Here is a 15,082-nt window from a genome sequence, read left to right as displayed (position 1 = left end):
GAAGGCTTTTCCCTTTTTGTCTCCACCTCCTCAACAAAGGTTTCCTGATCCTCCTCCATAATGCTTTTCCTAATCTTTTTCGTTTATACATAATGCCTTATATGTGTTTCCTCCATTATATAGGGAGTTTCTTGAGGACAGGTATTATTGTTACTATTATTATTATTATTTTGCCTTTATCCTTAGGTCAATGCCTGGACCATAGTAGTAGTCTGATAAATGCTTCTCAACTTGACCTCATGCATGCTTGCCAAGGAGACCCTTCTTCAGCTCTCATGATAGACAATAATTGCAGCCCATTCAATTCATCCCCCCCTTTCATGTAAAGGGAGAAGATTAAGAACAATCATATGTTAGGATTATAAATAAGGGAACAATAACTTATAAACTTGGGCATCCCAAAGAAAATTACACAAAGGGTTTCTTTTGCCTTTTGTTAACTGAAGTTATCACTGTCATGTGATAATGAAAAATGACTGCTAGAAGCTAACATTTATATAGTGCTTTAAGTTGGGTAAAATATCTTCCATGGGTTATCTCACTTAATTTTCACCACAACCCAATGATCTCTATTTTGTAAATGATGAAACCAAGGTGGAATGAGGTTTAATCCAAGTCATTACCTCTTTTCACTGTACCTCAAGAAATGTTCAAGACCTGGGATTAGAAGACCCTCGACACAAGTCACTTAACCTCTGCATATCGGGTTTATCATCAAGAGTAGGACAATAATAGGAGGCAGCTTGGTGTCCCAGTGAATAAAGTTGCTGGATCTAGAGTCTGAAGTCTCAGATTCTAATTCTGTCTTTAACACAAACTAGCTGCAAGACCCTGGGACAAGCCATTTAAAAAAAACCCTCTGTTTGCCTCAGTTCCTTCATCTGTAAAACTGGGGTACCATCTTCCAAGGTTGTGGAGATCAAATAAGATAATACTTGTGAAGTGTTCATTTGTTTGAATTGTTTCTCAGCTGGGTCTGACTCTTTGTGATTCCATTTGGGGTTTTCTTGGCAAAGATACTAGAGGGCTTTTCCTACTCCAGCTCATTTTACAGAAGAGGAAACTGAGTTAAAGAGGGTTAAATGGCTTGCCCAAGGTCACATAGCCAATAATGTTTGAGGCCAGATGTGAACTGAGGAAGATGAGTCTTCCTGACTCTAGACCTTGCACTCTATCCATTATGCCACCCAGTTGTCCCTAAAGGTGCCAAAGAAATGTTAATTAATATTACTTATACATTATATACTCTGATTCCTGTGTTTATATTTTTATAGTATTTTATACTTTTGTACATTCTTTTAATATTTTTATAACCCTTATACTACACACACACACACCCCAAACTTTTTTTTTTTTGCAAGGCAAATGGGGTTAAGTGGCTTGCCCAAGGCCACACAGCTAGGTAATTAAGTGTTTGAGGCTGGATTTGAACTCAGGTGCTCCTGACTCCGGTGCCATCTAGGTGTCCCAAAACTTTTTATATATTTTTAAAACCCTTAAAATGCTATAAAATGGGAGTTGCCACCAATTGTCCTCTAATTCAGGGACTAGTTGAACAGAATCTTTTTTTTTTTTTAAGATTTTTCAAGGCAATGGGGCTAAGTGGTTTGCCCAAGGCCACATGGCTAGATAATTATTAAGTGTCTGAGGGCGCATTTGAACTCAGGTACTCTTGACTCCAAGGCCAGTGCTCTATTCACTGTGCCACCTAGCCGCCCTGAACAGAATCTTTATTCATAGAGTAAGAAATGGAGCAGGGGATGCATCTTCCTTGAGTCATACCCTCAAATAAATATAGCAGGTATTCTTTGAGAGTCACCTAAAGGCACTGAGAAGTTAAGTGAGTCATTCAAGGTCATATTGTCAGCACCAGTCAAGAGACTGTCCTTAAGTCCAGCTCCTTCTGATTCCTAGCCTGACTGGCAATCAGACTATTCTACAAATTTAGAGGATTTCACTGAAGTGAAAATTGTATAAAAGCACAGGCTTTGAGGGACCATACTCTAATAATACAAAATTGAATTAATAGTCCTGTGACTTCTGGGCTTGGTATTCATTCAACTCATAATTCCTCAAATCCTTCAGGGATTCAGCTATTTGCCATTCTTCTGGCTAAAAAAAAAACCAAAAAACAAAAACTAAAGAGATTCTTTAATCAATTCCTTAAAGGAAAATTACACAACTCTTAGGATTTTTTAATCAGATCAGTCAATACTCCACAGCTTAAGACACAACATTAGGTAGCCCTTATGTTTTCCCACATTTGGGACTTTTAGGAGATATGTTTCTTTAATAAATCTTTGAAACAGATTCAAATACTGGAGTGGTTATTTATTCATAGGTCCTTGTATTGCAGTGAACTTTTGCCAAATTGTACTTTGCCATTTCATGATGTACTTCTAATTGGGCAATCTTAGCCCATGATTGACATGGGGAAATCCTGATCTTAGAATAGTAGGGAACATCTAAGGTTACCAAGGCTTACATTACTATGCATGGGAGCATGCTTTTGATATCATCTCCCCTCCTCTCTGCAACTTGAATTGGCTGATTTATTTGAACCTCAGTTCTATCTCTGAAGTTTAACTCACTTTTAATTCACCAAACTCATTCTTACCATTACTTGACCATTGCATAAAATTTTATTAATCTATATTTACAACTGTCCCATGCTTCAGTAGTTGTCTCTTTGTCTTCTTTAAACATAGAACCTGATGTGCTTTTTGAGATCTGGGAAGGGAGAGACCCTGTCTCTTCATTTTACTTTGTAAATTAATTAATAATGCTTTTTTTTGATGATGAATAGGATACTTTGACAACTGTGATCACATATTTGGGGCACTTTCTTGACTGACAATGATCAAAACCATTCTAGAATTTAGGAGATGATGGATTTATAATGGCACATTTATAAAGCCCTTAATGGTTTACAAAGTCCTTTTCTTAAAACAGCTATGTGACTTACCTAGTACAAATTACACTTTGATATGATTTTGACTTTTCTGTCTTTGAGATTTAGCATCTTAAATTGACAATCTTTATTTCTTTTTTAGGAAAAAATATTTTGACAAAATTTGTTTTTTAAAACTCCCTTTTTAGTTGAAAGGAACTCAAAATGTTGATTCTTATACACAAAGCACAACCAAGAATTACGCATAGATAAGTGAAAAATTTATTTTCTCTAGAAGTTAAAATAAAAAATGAGGATCATTGCAACATTATTTCTTTTGAATGAATGCATAAATAAAGCATTTAGTAAGAACTATGTACAAAGTTCTGTGCTAGTTACTGGGAATATAAATAGGTTCTCTCTCTTTTTTTTACGTTTTTGCAAGGCAAATGGGGTTAAGTGGCTTGCCCAAGGCCACACAGCTAGGTAATTGTTGAATGTCTGAGGTGGGATTTGAACTCAGGTACTCCTGACTCTAGGGCCGGTGCTCCATCTCCTGCGCCACCTAGCCGCCCCTGGACCTCATATTCTAATGGGTAAAATAACATTTATGGGAAATTGTAGCTTCAAGTCAGATGGAAACATCCCATGATCTTTAGAGTGAAGCAGCAAAGGAGATGGTAATGCCTCTTCCTTAAAGTCATTTCCAAGGATAAAATCATATATTTCTGATGCTGAATCATTTAACAGCAGATATGACTGTAATACCTGTAGATACAGCAATAAGGCTATATATCTCTTCCTAGGTAATGATTGTTAACATTGCTATTCCAAGGCTATTGGGTTCAGGGTCCTGGACAGTGTCCATCAAAGTATGAGGGAAAATGTTGGTCAAGCTAGTGGTAGCATTTTGATTTGTCTGGCACTCAAGACTACCTTTGATTGTGTAGTAGGACTTATGGACCCCTCAAAATACTGTTTTTAATTGCAGAAAATACCTAGAGTTATAAAGGAAACCAATTTCTCTGAAAAAGTTATCAAAATATAAAAAATCCCTAAGGTCATAGACCCCAGGACCCCCTGATCTTAAGGGAAAGATGTTTATTAGAGATTATATCAATATAAATGTCACTCAATTTTAACTGAATAATGGAGTTAACAGTAGCACCTACCTCACAGAATTATTATGAGGATCAAATCAAATAATGCATGCAAAATGTTTTGCCTGTATATCAGAACAGCTCTTTGTCGTAGATTAATTAGGTGGCGTACTGAAAAAAAAAGAATCTTTAGCTAGTGGCCAACCATCTGGTGGGGGCTTATAAAAGATGATCAGATGACTGACACAGATGATTACTGAGGGGCATGTTGAAAGCCTTCCAGCTATGGAGGACCTGCCAGAGCTTATGTTCTCCTGCCAAAGACTTTGGGAACCCAGGATCACTTCCAGGCCACGATGAGACATCAGGGTATGATTTTGCTGGAGGTGACTAACCAAGGGTGCACTGGTAAATGTTTAACAACTGGCTTCCTCCCCTTGTCCCCCCACATATGCATGACACATTTTAAATTTTAATTAACATTATTAATATTTCCTCCATCACTTTTCTAAGTCTAGGCCAAAACCACAATAAATCAAGTCCTAATTTTCATCATTTTGAGGTGAAAATGTTAACACTGAAAATTTACACTCAGCTGTACCAAGGCAGTAGAAGTTGGTTTTACTTTACCGGTGTATTTCACAAATACATGGTTACTTATGCAGGTATTTATGACAATGCTGATGACCAATATATATATATATATATATATATATATGAAACAACCATTATGATAGAAATAAGACAGTTATAGGAAGCCATTAGATCCTGATTTCTAGCATCAAGGTGAATAAATTTTAGTCTGCTTTTTTCCTCCCCCAAATCTTAGTGTAAAAATTCCAAAATTCTCCTCTCTATTATATGACATTGACATTCTGGAGAGGAGAATCTCATATCTACTGAAAATATGGTCATCTAAGGTCAAGACATCCTGAATTAGGATAAATCATTCCTTTTCCCATGGGGGCCCCTTTGACTAAGTGACAGTCCTTGCCCCCAATGAGGGACCTTGAAAGAATGACATGAAGTAGACATCCTGTATCTGCTGTGACTTCATTGACTGCTGCTAATCATCCTACGATTCTTTTTCTACTCCCTATAAACATGTGTCCTAAGATCTTATTCTGGGGGAGACCTAGCTTCAAGCTGAACCTCCCCTCCCCCACCATGCACATGCATTTTCTGACTGCAGAACTAAGAGGAACTAGTAAACATATATGTTAACCTAATCTGTTTTTTGCTTTAAGGCAAACTCTGGAGGGTTAACATTTAAGGGCTAAAACTCATGATAATTTATCACTAGTCATCTAAGTTCAGTAATATTTTGATCTTTCTTTTCAGGAAGTTTTGTATATAGAAGGGATGAAGGGAAGGGAAAGAAGAATATTTCCCTAAATAAAAAATACTCATGGCAGAACAGCATGTATCAATCAAGGATAAAAGGTCTTTTCCCCTATGTGTTTCCAATCTTTGGAGGATATCTCTCCTTCTTCTGAATGTCCTCCATTAATTCTCTTTGTGGTGGTGTGTTTGGAAGATGGGTGGGAGAGGGACAGTTAACCGGTTCACCTTTTACTTCCCATTCATTGTAATTTGGGGTAGGTTCCCAGTCTGAAGCCCTCTTTAGTTCATTCTCAGAGCTCTTCCTCATTTTTTTCTCCTTCTGTAAGTTCATTTTTTTTTACAGGATCATTTGTTCCCACAAATTGGAAAAAAACCCCATAGTAAACAAACCAAAATCAGTGCTTCACATTGTCTCCTCCTGAGAGAATCACAAAATCACTGAGTTGGAAGGGATCTCAGAGGTCAGCTAGAACAACTTCATAGCTGAACAGGAATCTTTTCTTACAAGTAGACGTTCAGCTTTTGCTTGGAGACTTTCAGTGAATAAATCAATGTCTCTTGAGTCAGTCCATTATACTTTTGGACAGTACTAATTGGTTGGAAACATTTATTTATATTAAGCTTAACTCTATGTTCAACTTAACATTTATTAATACCCACTATATGTAGCTTCATTGTCTTTAGACACAGGTACAATGGCAAAAAATAAAACAAAAATGAAAAACCCATGAACTGCCCTCCCCCAGCAAAACAAAACAAAAAACCAAACCAAAACCCAAACCCCAAACTTACTTTCTATTTACACAGCTAAATAAATACAAAATAATTTGAGGAGCAGGAGAGTAACATGAACAGAATGATAAATTACAAAGGTAATTTTATTGACCCTGGAGAATGGATTGGATACAAGGAAACCAATTATGGAGTTAAGATGATAGTCCAAGCAAGAATTGTCAAGGATCTGAATTAGGATGGTGGATGATCACTTGTTTAATATGCAGGAGAAAGAATTCTTATTCAGGTATGGATTATTTTAGATTGATTATGAGGTCTCTTCTCCACTCTGAGATTCTGTGATTCAGTCTGTGAGGAATGAGAAGGGGACAGATACAAGAGATATAGAAATCATTGTAGGCTGGAAATGTAAGACTTAGCAAATGATTGGATTTGGGAAGTAAAAGAAAGGGAAGAGTAGAGGAGATTCTGGGGCTACAAACATGAATGATAAGGAGGATGGTGGGGTCATCAACAAAAGAATGGAAATCTGTAGGAGGCAAAGATAGGCAGGAAAGGGGGGGGGAATCAGCTGTATTTTGTATATATTCGAAATATTAAAGAAACCCAGAGAGAAGGTTCAAAACAACCACTGTAAGGTAGGAGAACAAAATAAATCAGGAGAGAACTAAAGCATTGCTAGGCAGTAGTGAGAATTCAGTTTAGATAACATAATTTATGTAGTGAATTTAGTGCACAGTAAGTAATGTATGACTTCAAACAGAATATCCATGACATAGAAGTGCCAAGCCAGATTTTGCCCTTTCTTACACTATTGGATGATATTTATCCTTTATTCTTGAAAAAGACCAAGATATTAGGGAGGTGATGCCATGAAATGCAAATTAATTGAAATTAAGTGAGTGGGAATGAATGCCTTTTTGTTCTTTTTTTTTTTTACAAATTTGAATCAGTTTCCTAAATATTTGAGAAAAGAGACCTTTATCAGAGAAACTTACAGTAAATTTTTTTGATATTACTTTACTTTCTATGATGCCTTTTAGAAACTGTAGTTTTCCTGGTTATCTCTATCAATTAGGTTTAATTTTGTTTTTTCTTTGAGATTATGATTGCTACCCTTACCCTCAACCCTCTAGACCTCAATAATACTTCACCTTGATCTATTTTCCAGGTAAGTTGTTTTTTTTCCAATGAGATAGCTCAAATTTTCTCCTATTTTTCATTCTTTTGATTTTATTTTACTATTTCTTGAAGTCATTAGTTTTCATTTGGCCAATTCCAACTTTTAAAGAATTATTTTCTTCAGTGAGCTTTTGTACCTCTTTTTTTTCCTGGTCTGTTCTGCCTTTTTAAAGATTTTTTCCAGAGAATTTCTGAACTTCTTCAATTTGGCCTATTCTACTTTGTGTGCCCCCCCCCCCCTTTTAACCATTAGGTCAATTCTGTTTTTTAAGATAGTATTTTCTTCAATATTTTTTGTGTCTCTTTTTCCAAGCTGTTATTCTCTTTTCACAGTTTTCTTGCATTACTCTACTCATTTATTTCCCTAATTTTCTGGCCCATTCATCTCTTTAATTCTTCCAGGAATTCTTATTGACCCTAACTCTAATTAAAATTTTTCTTTGAAGTTTTCCTTACAGCTGTTCTAACATTGTTGTTTTCTAAGTTTATGTCTTGGTCTTTTTGCCAGTGTAGCAGTTTTTTTATGATGAAACTCCTTTTTTAACTTCATTCTATTTCTTCATTTTTAACTTTGTGTTAAAGTTGGACTCTGCTTACCTTCAGGATTCTTGATGCTGTTTTTTTAAAGTTAATTTCAAAGTTTGGGGTTCTGCAAGTTTTTTATGCTTCCAAAAGGTTATTATTCTGAGAGAGATGTAGTTATTGTTCTCCTGATAAGCTCTCTGGTCCCTGCTCCAATGGAGCAGTTGTTAGTGTTCCTCTTGTCCTTGGAACCATGACTAGGTTCTCTTGTTCTCCTGCAGCCACAAGTGGAACTGTGACTAACACCCCAGCTCCCTTATGACCAATCATAAGTACTCCTCTATATTCTGCAACTATCACCTCAAACTGCTTCTGGACAGTAGAGTTGTCAATCAGAAACAGTTGCACCTAGTACCAGCAACAGGTTCCCCATAATTTCTTTCTGATCAGTTGTCTGTCCCCCCTTAACATCTCTGGAATGAAATCTCCAAAATCTGCTGTGTTGCTTATCCAGTAGTCTACAAGTCTTACCACTGCCACTCCTGCTGATCTGTGCCTACCTGGTTGTTATAGACCTCTCCTGTGTAGCTCCAAAGTTGATTTAGGTCAGAAAAATGACTCCCCTGACCTTTAGTTGGTTCTGTCTCTCCAAAATTTGATCTGAGGTTGTTTTAAAATTGTTTGTAGGGGAACATAGGGAGAGTTCAGTTGAGTTCTTTGAAATCTTGGTTTTTGTTCCTCCATTTGACATTTAAAGCCTGACTCCAACAGGTTTATTATATATCACTTTTCTAAAAACTGTGCTTCACTTAAACTGACCTTCCTACTGTTCCTCACACCCAACATTCCACTTCCCATCTAAACACCTTTGTATAAGCTGACTATTCCTTTTGTTTTAATGCATTCCTTCTTCACCTCTGCTTCTTAGAATTCTTTATACTTTAATTCAAAACAGTCTCCAACCTAAGTCCTCTCCTGATACTCCCAGTTGCCAATGTCTCCCACCACAATTACCCTGTATTTTATTTTGTTTATGTCTGTATGTGCATGTGTGTTTTTCTCTTCTACAGTGTTGAGAGAAGGTATTATTCTGGTTTTCACTATCTATAGCATCTAGAATTCTGCCTGCCTAGAATACAGGAGATGCTTAATAAGTGCTTGCTAACAGATTTTTTGATTAATAGGACATCTTCTGGCTCTTAGGAGCTATCATGTTTTACTAATTCTCATTAATTTACCATATAATTGTAATTAAATATTATGTAAATATATTCCACTAAAATTCTCTTATCTTTGAACTTAATCTTTTGAAGCTAAGAGTAGGACTTTACATTTATGTCTATTAAAGTTTATCTTACTAGATTTACCCCATCATTTTAGTTGATTGACCTCCTTAGGTAGTAAAATAAAATATTGGACCTGGAATCAGGAAGATCCCAGGTGAACTCCTGTGTCAGACACTTACTAGTTGTGTCATCCTGGACAAATTACTTAACCTCTCAGTCTCAATTTCTTCATCTATAAAATGAGTATAAGAAGACTACTTATCTCACAAAGTTATTATGATATGCAAATAAGCAATTTGTAAAGTGTTTTATAAATCTTAAAATGCTATATTAGAGTTTTCTCTCCTATTAAATAATTAGCAAAATGATTAATATACTAATAATATACTAATAATTTACATTTATATGGAGTTTTATAAATTACAGAGAAAGAAATGAAAACTTTCATTCCATTGCCTCTCCCCTTAGATAACTTGATATTTCAGATAACATACCTTTATAATATTTTCAAAATACAGTTTGAATCTAAAATGTTTTAAAGAGGACCAGGACTTATGATAAAATAACTCTTCACTTATATCTAGAATTTAGATCTTATTATTGCACAATTCAAATATTATGAAATTGTTATATTGATGGAAAAAGTATGGTAAAGCAGAATTTGTATTTCTGAATTTAGGAGAGACTTGGGTTACAATCCTATCACTCATACCCAATAGTTATATGACTGTGGGTAAACTTTATTTTCTCTCAGAACTCATAAAGCCTATGTCACTATTGTTGTGAAGATCAAATATGGTAATGTTTATGAAATATTTTGTAAACCTTAAGTAACAACTAGTATTTATATAGCACTTTATTTTTTCCTTCTTTTTAGGATATATACATATATGTATATATATATATATATATATATATATATATATATAGAGAGAGAGAGAGAGAGAGAGAGAGAGAGAGAGAGAGCACTTTAAGATTTGCAAAGCATTTTACAAATACTATCTTATTTAATCCTCACAACAACCCTAGGCCTTGTTATGGATATGGAAAGTGAGACAGACAATAGTTAAATGACTTGTCCAGGGTCATGCAGTCTGTAAGAAATAAAGTCAAATCTTTCCAAATCCAAGTCCAGGGCTCTATTCAAATATAACCAGCTTGTCAGTTGTGGTAAAAATAAGATGAGAATTTGGGGGGGGGGGGTTAGGGAAGAAGACAGTAAGGAATTAATCTACAGTTGTTCATTCCCTTCAGAACACAGAGTAGGACATTAATCTGGTAACTTGAGATCTTAGGGAAGGTAAATGCCAACCAGTTACAGGGATGTATCTTATTTTAGTACTACCAGAGGGAGTTAGAGTGTGATAGGAAATGCTAAGGGTAAGGAATGGTAGCTTTCCTCTGAATCCCCAAGGAAAGGAATGGTTCTGGATGATAAGGGGGAAAAATAATGATGGTCTCTGAAGATTTATAATGGCACAGAACCATTTGGAGCCTATGGATAGGGTTGTGATTAGTATTCATCTGAAGGAGAAACTAGCCTATGTGACCTCAGGGAAGGCATTTAACTTCAATTGATCTCAGTTTCCATATCTGCAAAATTAAAGTTTCCAACTCTATTCTAAGACACTATGACTACATGGAGAAGATGTACAGAGCTTTCATGTTCCCTTTTCCTCACGCTCCTTGAGATGTATTTTCCCCTATTAAAAACCAATGTTAAAAGTGGTGATTAGATTTCCAGACCAACCTTTTTTTTACTCATATTACATATTACAAAATTGTTGTAATCTTGTTTTTATTTCCTGTCCTTTTCCCTAGATTTTTCTTTTGTTATGATATTGTCTAGATTTCCCTCTATAATCTCTTTCCTTCCTCTTTTAGAGAGTTAGCCCTTTAAAAAAAAGAGGGAGAAGGAAAAAATTCAGCAAAATCACTTGATACATAGGGGAAAAAAATATAACTTTATAGACAATGTCCCACACTCATGGAACCCTCCATGCTGAATAGAAATGGGAGAAGTATCTTCTCATCTCTTTTTCGGGGTGAAATTTTTTCTTTACAATTCCATAACTTCATTTAAAAATTATTTTAAGGTAGTTATTCTTTCCATTTATATCACTGCAGTCATTATATATATATATTATATGTATATAATATATATATATATATATATATATATATATATATATATATATATACAGAGAGAGAGAGAGAGAGAGAGAGAGAGAGAGAGAGAGAGAGAGAGAGAGTTAGTTTTCTTGGCTGTTCTAACTTTACTTTGTTGCAGCTCATGAAAATTTTCAATAGAGTCCTATATTTTAAATTCATCATTTTCATCATTTCTTACTGGACAATAATAATCCATTATACTCTGTCTTAAATTTGTTTAGCCATTATCCAAAAGATGGGCTTCTACTTTGTTTATAATTCTTTGATATATATATATTTTTGAATTATTACTGTAAATATTTTATTGTAATTAGAGCCTTTCTTTTTGTTAGTGACCTCCTTGGAGCATATTCCTATCTGTGAAATCTCTGGGTAATTTTAGTCACTTTGCTTAATTTCAAATAGATACTCAGAATGGTTATCCTAAATTATAATTCCATCAACAATGCATTAGTGTGCCTTTATTTCTACAATCTCTCCAACACTGACTAATAGAATTTTGATCATCTTTGTCAGTTTGCTGAGTGTGAGGTGAAATCTCAGGTTACTGTGATTTGCATTACTCTTATTACTAATGATCTGAAGCATTCTTTCATATGTTTGTTTTATAACTTGCTATTCTTTTCCTAATTCTAAGCTTATATTTGGTGATTATTTGTCTATTTGGAAATAACTTTTGATCCTATATATTTGTATTAACTCATTCTTTCTACAAAAATATAGAGTTATTTTGTAACCTGCTACTTTACTGAAGCTGCTAATTGAATTTGTTACTCTGGATCGCTTTATATAAATCATCATTTCATTTGTAAATTGTTATCTTGGTTATGCAAACCCTTATCTATATGCACATGTGATACAAAGACTTTTTCCCTCAGTCAACCACTTTCCTTTTTATCCTAGATGTATTAATTCTGTTTGGACAAAAGTCTTTTAATTTCATGTAATCAAAATTAACCATTTTGACTTTTATAAATTGTCTCTATCCCTCACCTGATTAAGAATTCAAATATTAACCATTGCTATCAAATGTAAATGACATACTACTCTCCTAATTTTATAGTATGATTTTTAATACTCAGGCTGTATGTCCATTTTGAATTTATTGTAGAATATGATGTTGTGGTATTATTTCTTATTTTTTATTACTTGTTACAGTATTTCTATAAATTCTCTCATTGGAAATTGGATTGTTATAAATATGTCTATAGAATAATTGGACAAAATTATCATGTTTACTCTACTGATGAGTAGTGCTGAATATTACGTGATTTTGAAATTTTCTTCTTTTATATATGTAAAAGTGTTTTGTAGCTGCTTTGGTAGATGAAGTCTTAGATACTTAATACATTTTGTTATCTATAATAAAATTTCTTTTTTAAATAGTCTTTTCTCTTGTTTTTATAGGAAATTCATAGAAAAGTTGATTTTTTTAAAGTTTTATTTTGTAACATCCTACTTTACAAAAGTTCTGTTAATTATTTTGACTTTTTCCCTCAATGTTACACTGAGTTTTTAAAAATAAACAATTATATCATCTATAACCAAAAAACATTTGGCTTTGTTGGCAAGAATTGGCCATGCATTTCTAATACCATGTGAAATTATAGTGGAGGCAGTGAGTGTCCTTTTTTGGTTAAATTCTCAATCTGCCTGGGATATTTTCAGATATTTCTCTATTAAAACTAAAGCTATAAGGATGAGTACTTTAGTTCCACTGCTTTTTAGGTTTATTTTTAAACATGTGTGTATTGTTTGATCAAAAAACATTTTTTTGGTATCAATATATTAAGATTATTTATTTTTTATTGACATGATTTATAATGTTTGTAGTTTTCCTTATTGAACTATCCTTGCCTTCCTGATATAAATTAAACCTAATCATAAAGATTTATGTATTATTTAACATATTGCTGTGACTTCATTGCTCATTTAAAATTGTTATGACAATGTTAATGATACTGACATATATATACATATACATATATGCATATATATATATATACATATATATATATATATATATATATACACACACATATATACATTTTGCAAGGCAATGGGGTTAAGTGGCTTGCCCAAGGCCATACAGCTAGGTAATTATTGAATGTCTGAGTTGGATTTGAACTCAGCTACTCCTGACTCCAGTTCTGGTGCTCTATCCACTGTGCCTCCTAGCTGCCCCTTGAACTATATTTTTTTAGGAGAAAAAACATCCCCCATGGAGAATTCTGGGTAAAAGATAGTTTGTTTTTACTATTATTTTGATATGATTTTAGTTGTTTTGAGTGAATGAGGAGCTCAGCCATCTTGGCCAAAAAATGATGGGATAGGCTTCTACATACTGACCTCAAAAACTAATTAGCATTAACAACATTATTTCTGTGGGGAAATCCCTTTGAAATGACAGACAATTCACTTATTTTGCAACTCTCCTTTTTTAAAGATCACTTTCTAAAATAAAAATAATATAATCTTTGTTGACACATGTGTATCTAATAGCACCAATGTTAAAATTTCTCAACCAAATGTGACAATTTAACAGAATCTTGCAAAATGAATTATCATTTGCATCTTTTGTTCCTTTGCTGCTATTACTGTGGGATGGAAGGTATCTATAAATAGAAGAGTGAAGAATTATGTTATTATTCTGTTATTATCATTTTGCTAATTTTGAATTCTGACAAAAACTTCTAGGAGTGGCCATTATGATGACTGAAAACAAAAGCACAATGCAAATGTTCCAAAGATTTTTTCATTCAAAAATCCACAGGCACGTTGCAGATAATGACACTTATGGACTTTCTATCCATCTGTGTCTGGGCATGTCCAGTAGGGGACCATTCTTCTAGACTTCTCAACAAATCCCAGTCTCCTGATCATCTTGGGAGCAGATATAAATTCTTTTGTTGGGCAATTTAAAGCTCTTCATAATATGGTCTCTCTTTATACCTCTCTTGTGTTCTTGCACTTTTTTATTCCTCTTTGGATATTGGAGGATTCAATTACCAGTTTGTATTGTCTGTCCTTCGTGCCTGGAATATTTTTTCTTCTTCCCTCTTCTGGTCCTTCTCTCCTTGACTTCCTTGGAATCCTTTAAAATTCATTCAAATTCCACTTTCTAAATGAGTCCTTTTTGGCTATCTCCAATATCCAGATGTTAGGCCTTTCTCCATTGGGATTCCCTTCTACCTATTCTGAATAAATCTTATTTATTGCATATTTACATGTTGTTTCCTTCATTAGAATGCAAGCTCCTTGAGGGAGAGGTTGGGTTTTCTTTTCTTTTTTTTTTGTTTTGCCTTTCTTTTGTTCTAACATCAAAAGAACTTATAAATGTTTGCTGACTTGATTTGACTCAAACAGGAAAAAGGAATGAGCATTCAGCTTTGTTCCCTTAGAATGACACATATAGAGGGTCATTTTCAAGAAATTATTCAAGGTTCATGATTGTACATATATAATCCATATTATATTATTTGTTATCCTAGTGGAGGGAGGGAAAGTTGGAAGGGAGAAAACTTTAGAAAACTAAATAATGAAAATTATCTCTTCATAGAATTTGAAAAATAAATATATTTTAAAAAATCATCCAAGGTTGTAAATATCAAGGTGAGAGGGGTAACTCACTAATATAACATTTAATAAATTCCTTAAATGGCACTGGGAAAGACATAAAGTTTAGAGTGGATATTAGTACTCTCCTTATAGAGCTTAAAGTTGGGTTGGAAGATCGAAGGAAAAAAAAAAACCAGAATGGGTAGCAAGGTGGCCTAGTAGATAGAATGCAGGCCTGGAGTCAGGAAGATTCATTTTTTCCTGAGATCAAATCTAGTCTCGAACACTTCTGC

At 34.1% G+C, this 15,082-nt stretch overlaps 1 protein-coding gene across 2 annotated transcripts in view; it reads right to left on the bottom strand.

Moving 5' to 3' along the window:
• PRKCQ (protein kinase C theta) overlaps positions 1-15,082 on the bottom strand; it is a 191,268-nt gene that overhangs the window by 122,694 nt on the left and 53,492 nt on the right. The gene's annotated exons all lie outside the window — the stretch shown is intronic.

The sequence above is a fragment of the Macrotis lagotis genome, chromosome 7, assembly GCF_037893015.1.
Source record: "Macrotis lagotis isolate mMagLag1 chromosome 7, bilby.v1.9.chrom.fasta, whole genome shotgun sequence".
Classification (NCBI taxonomy): domain Eukaryota; kingdom Metazoa; phylum Chordata; class Mammalia; order Peramelemorphia; family Peramelidae; genus Macrotis; species Macrotis lagotis.
Note: the sequence above shows the minus strand (reverse complement) of the source record. Positions and strands in the feature narration are given on the sequence as shown.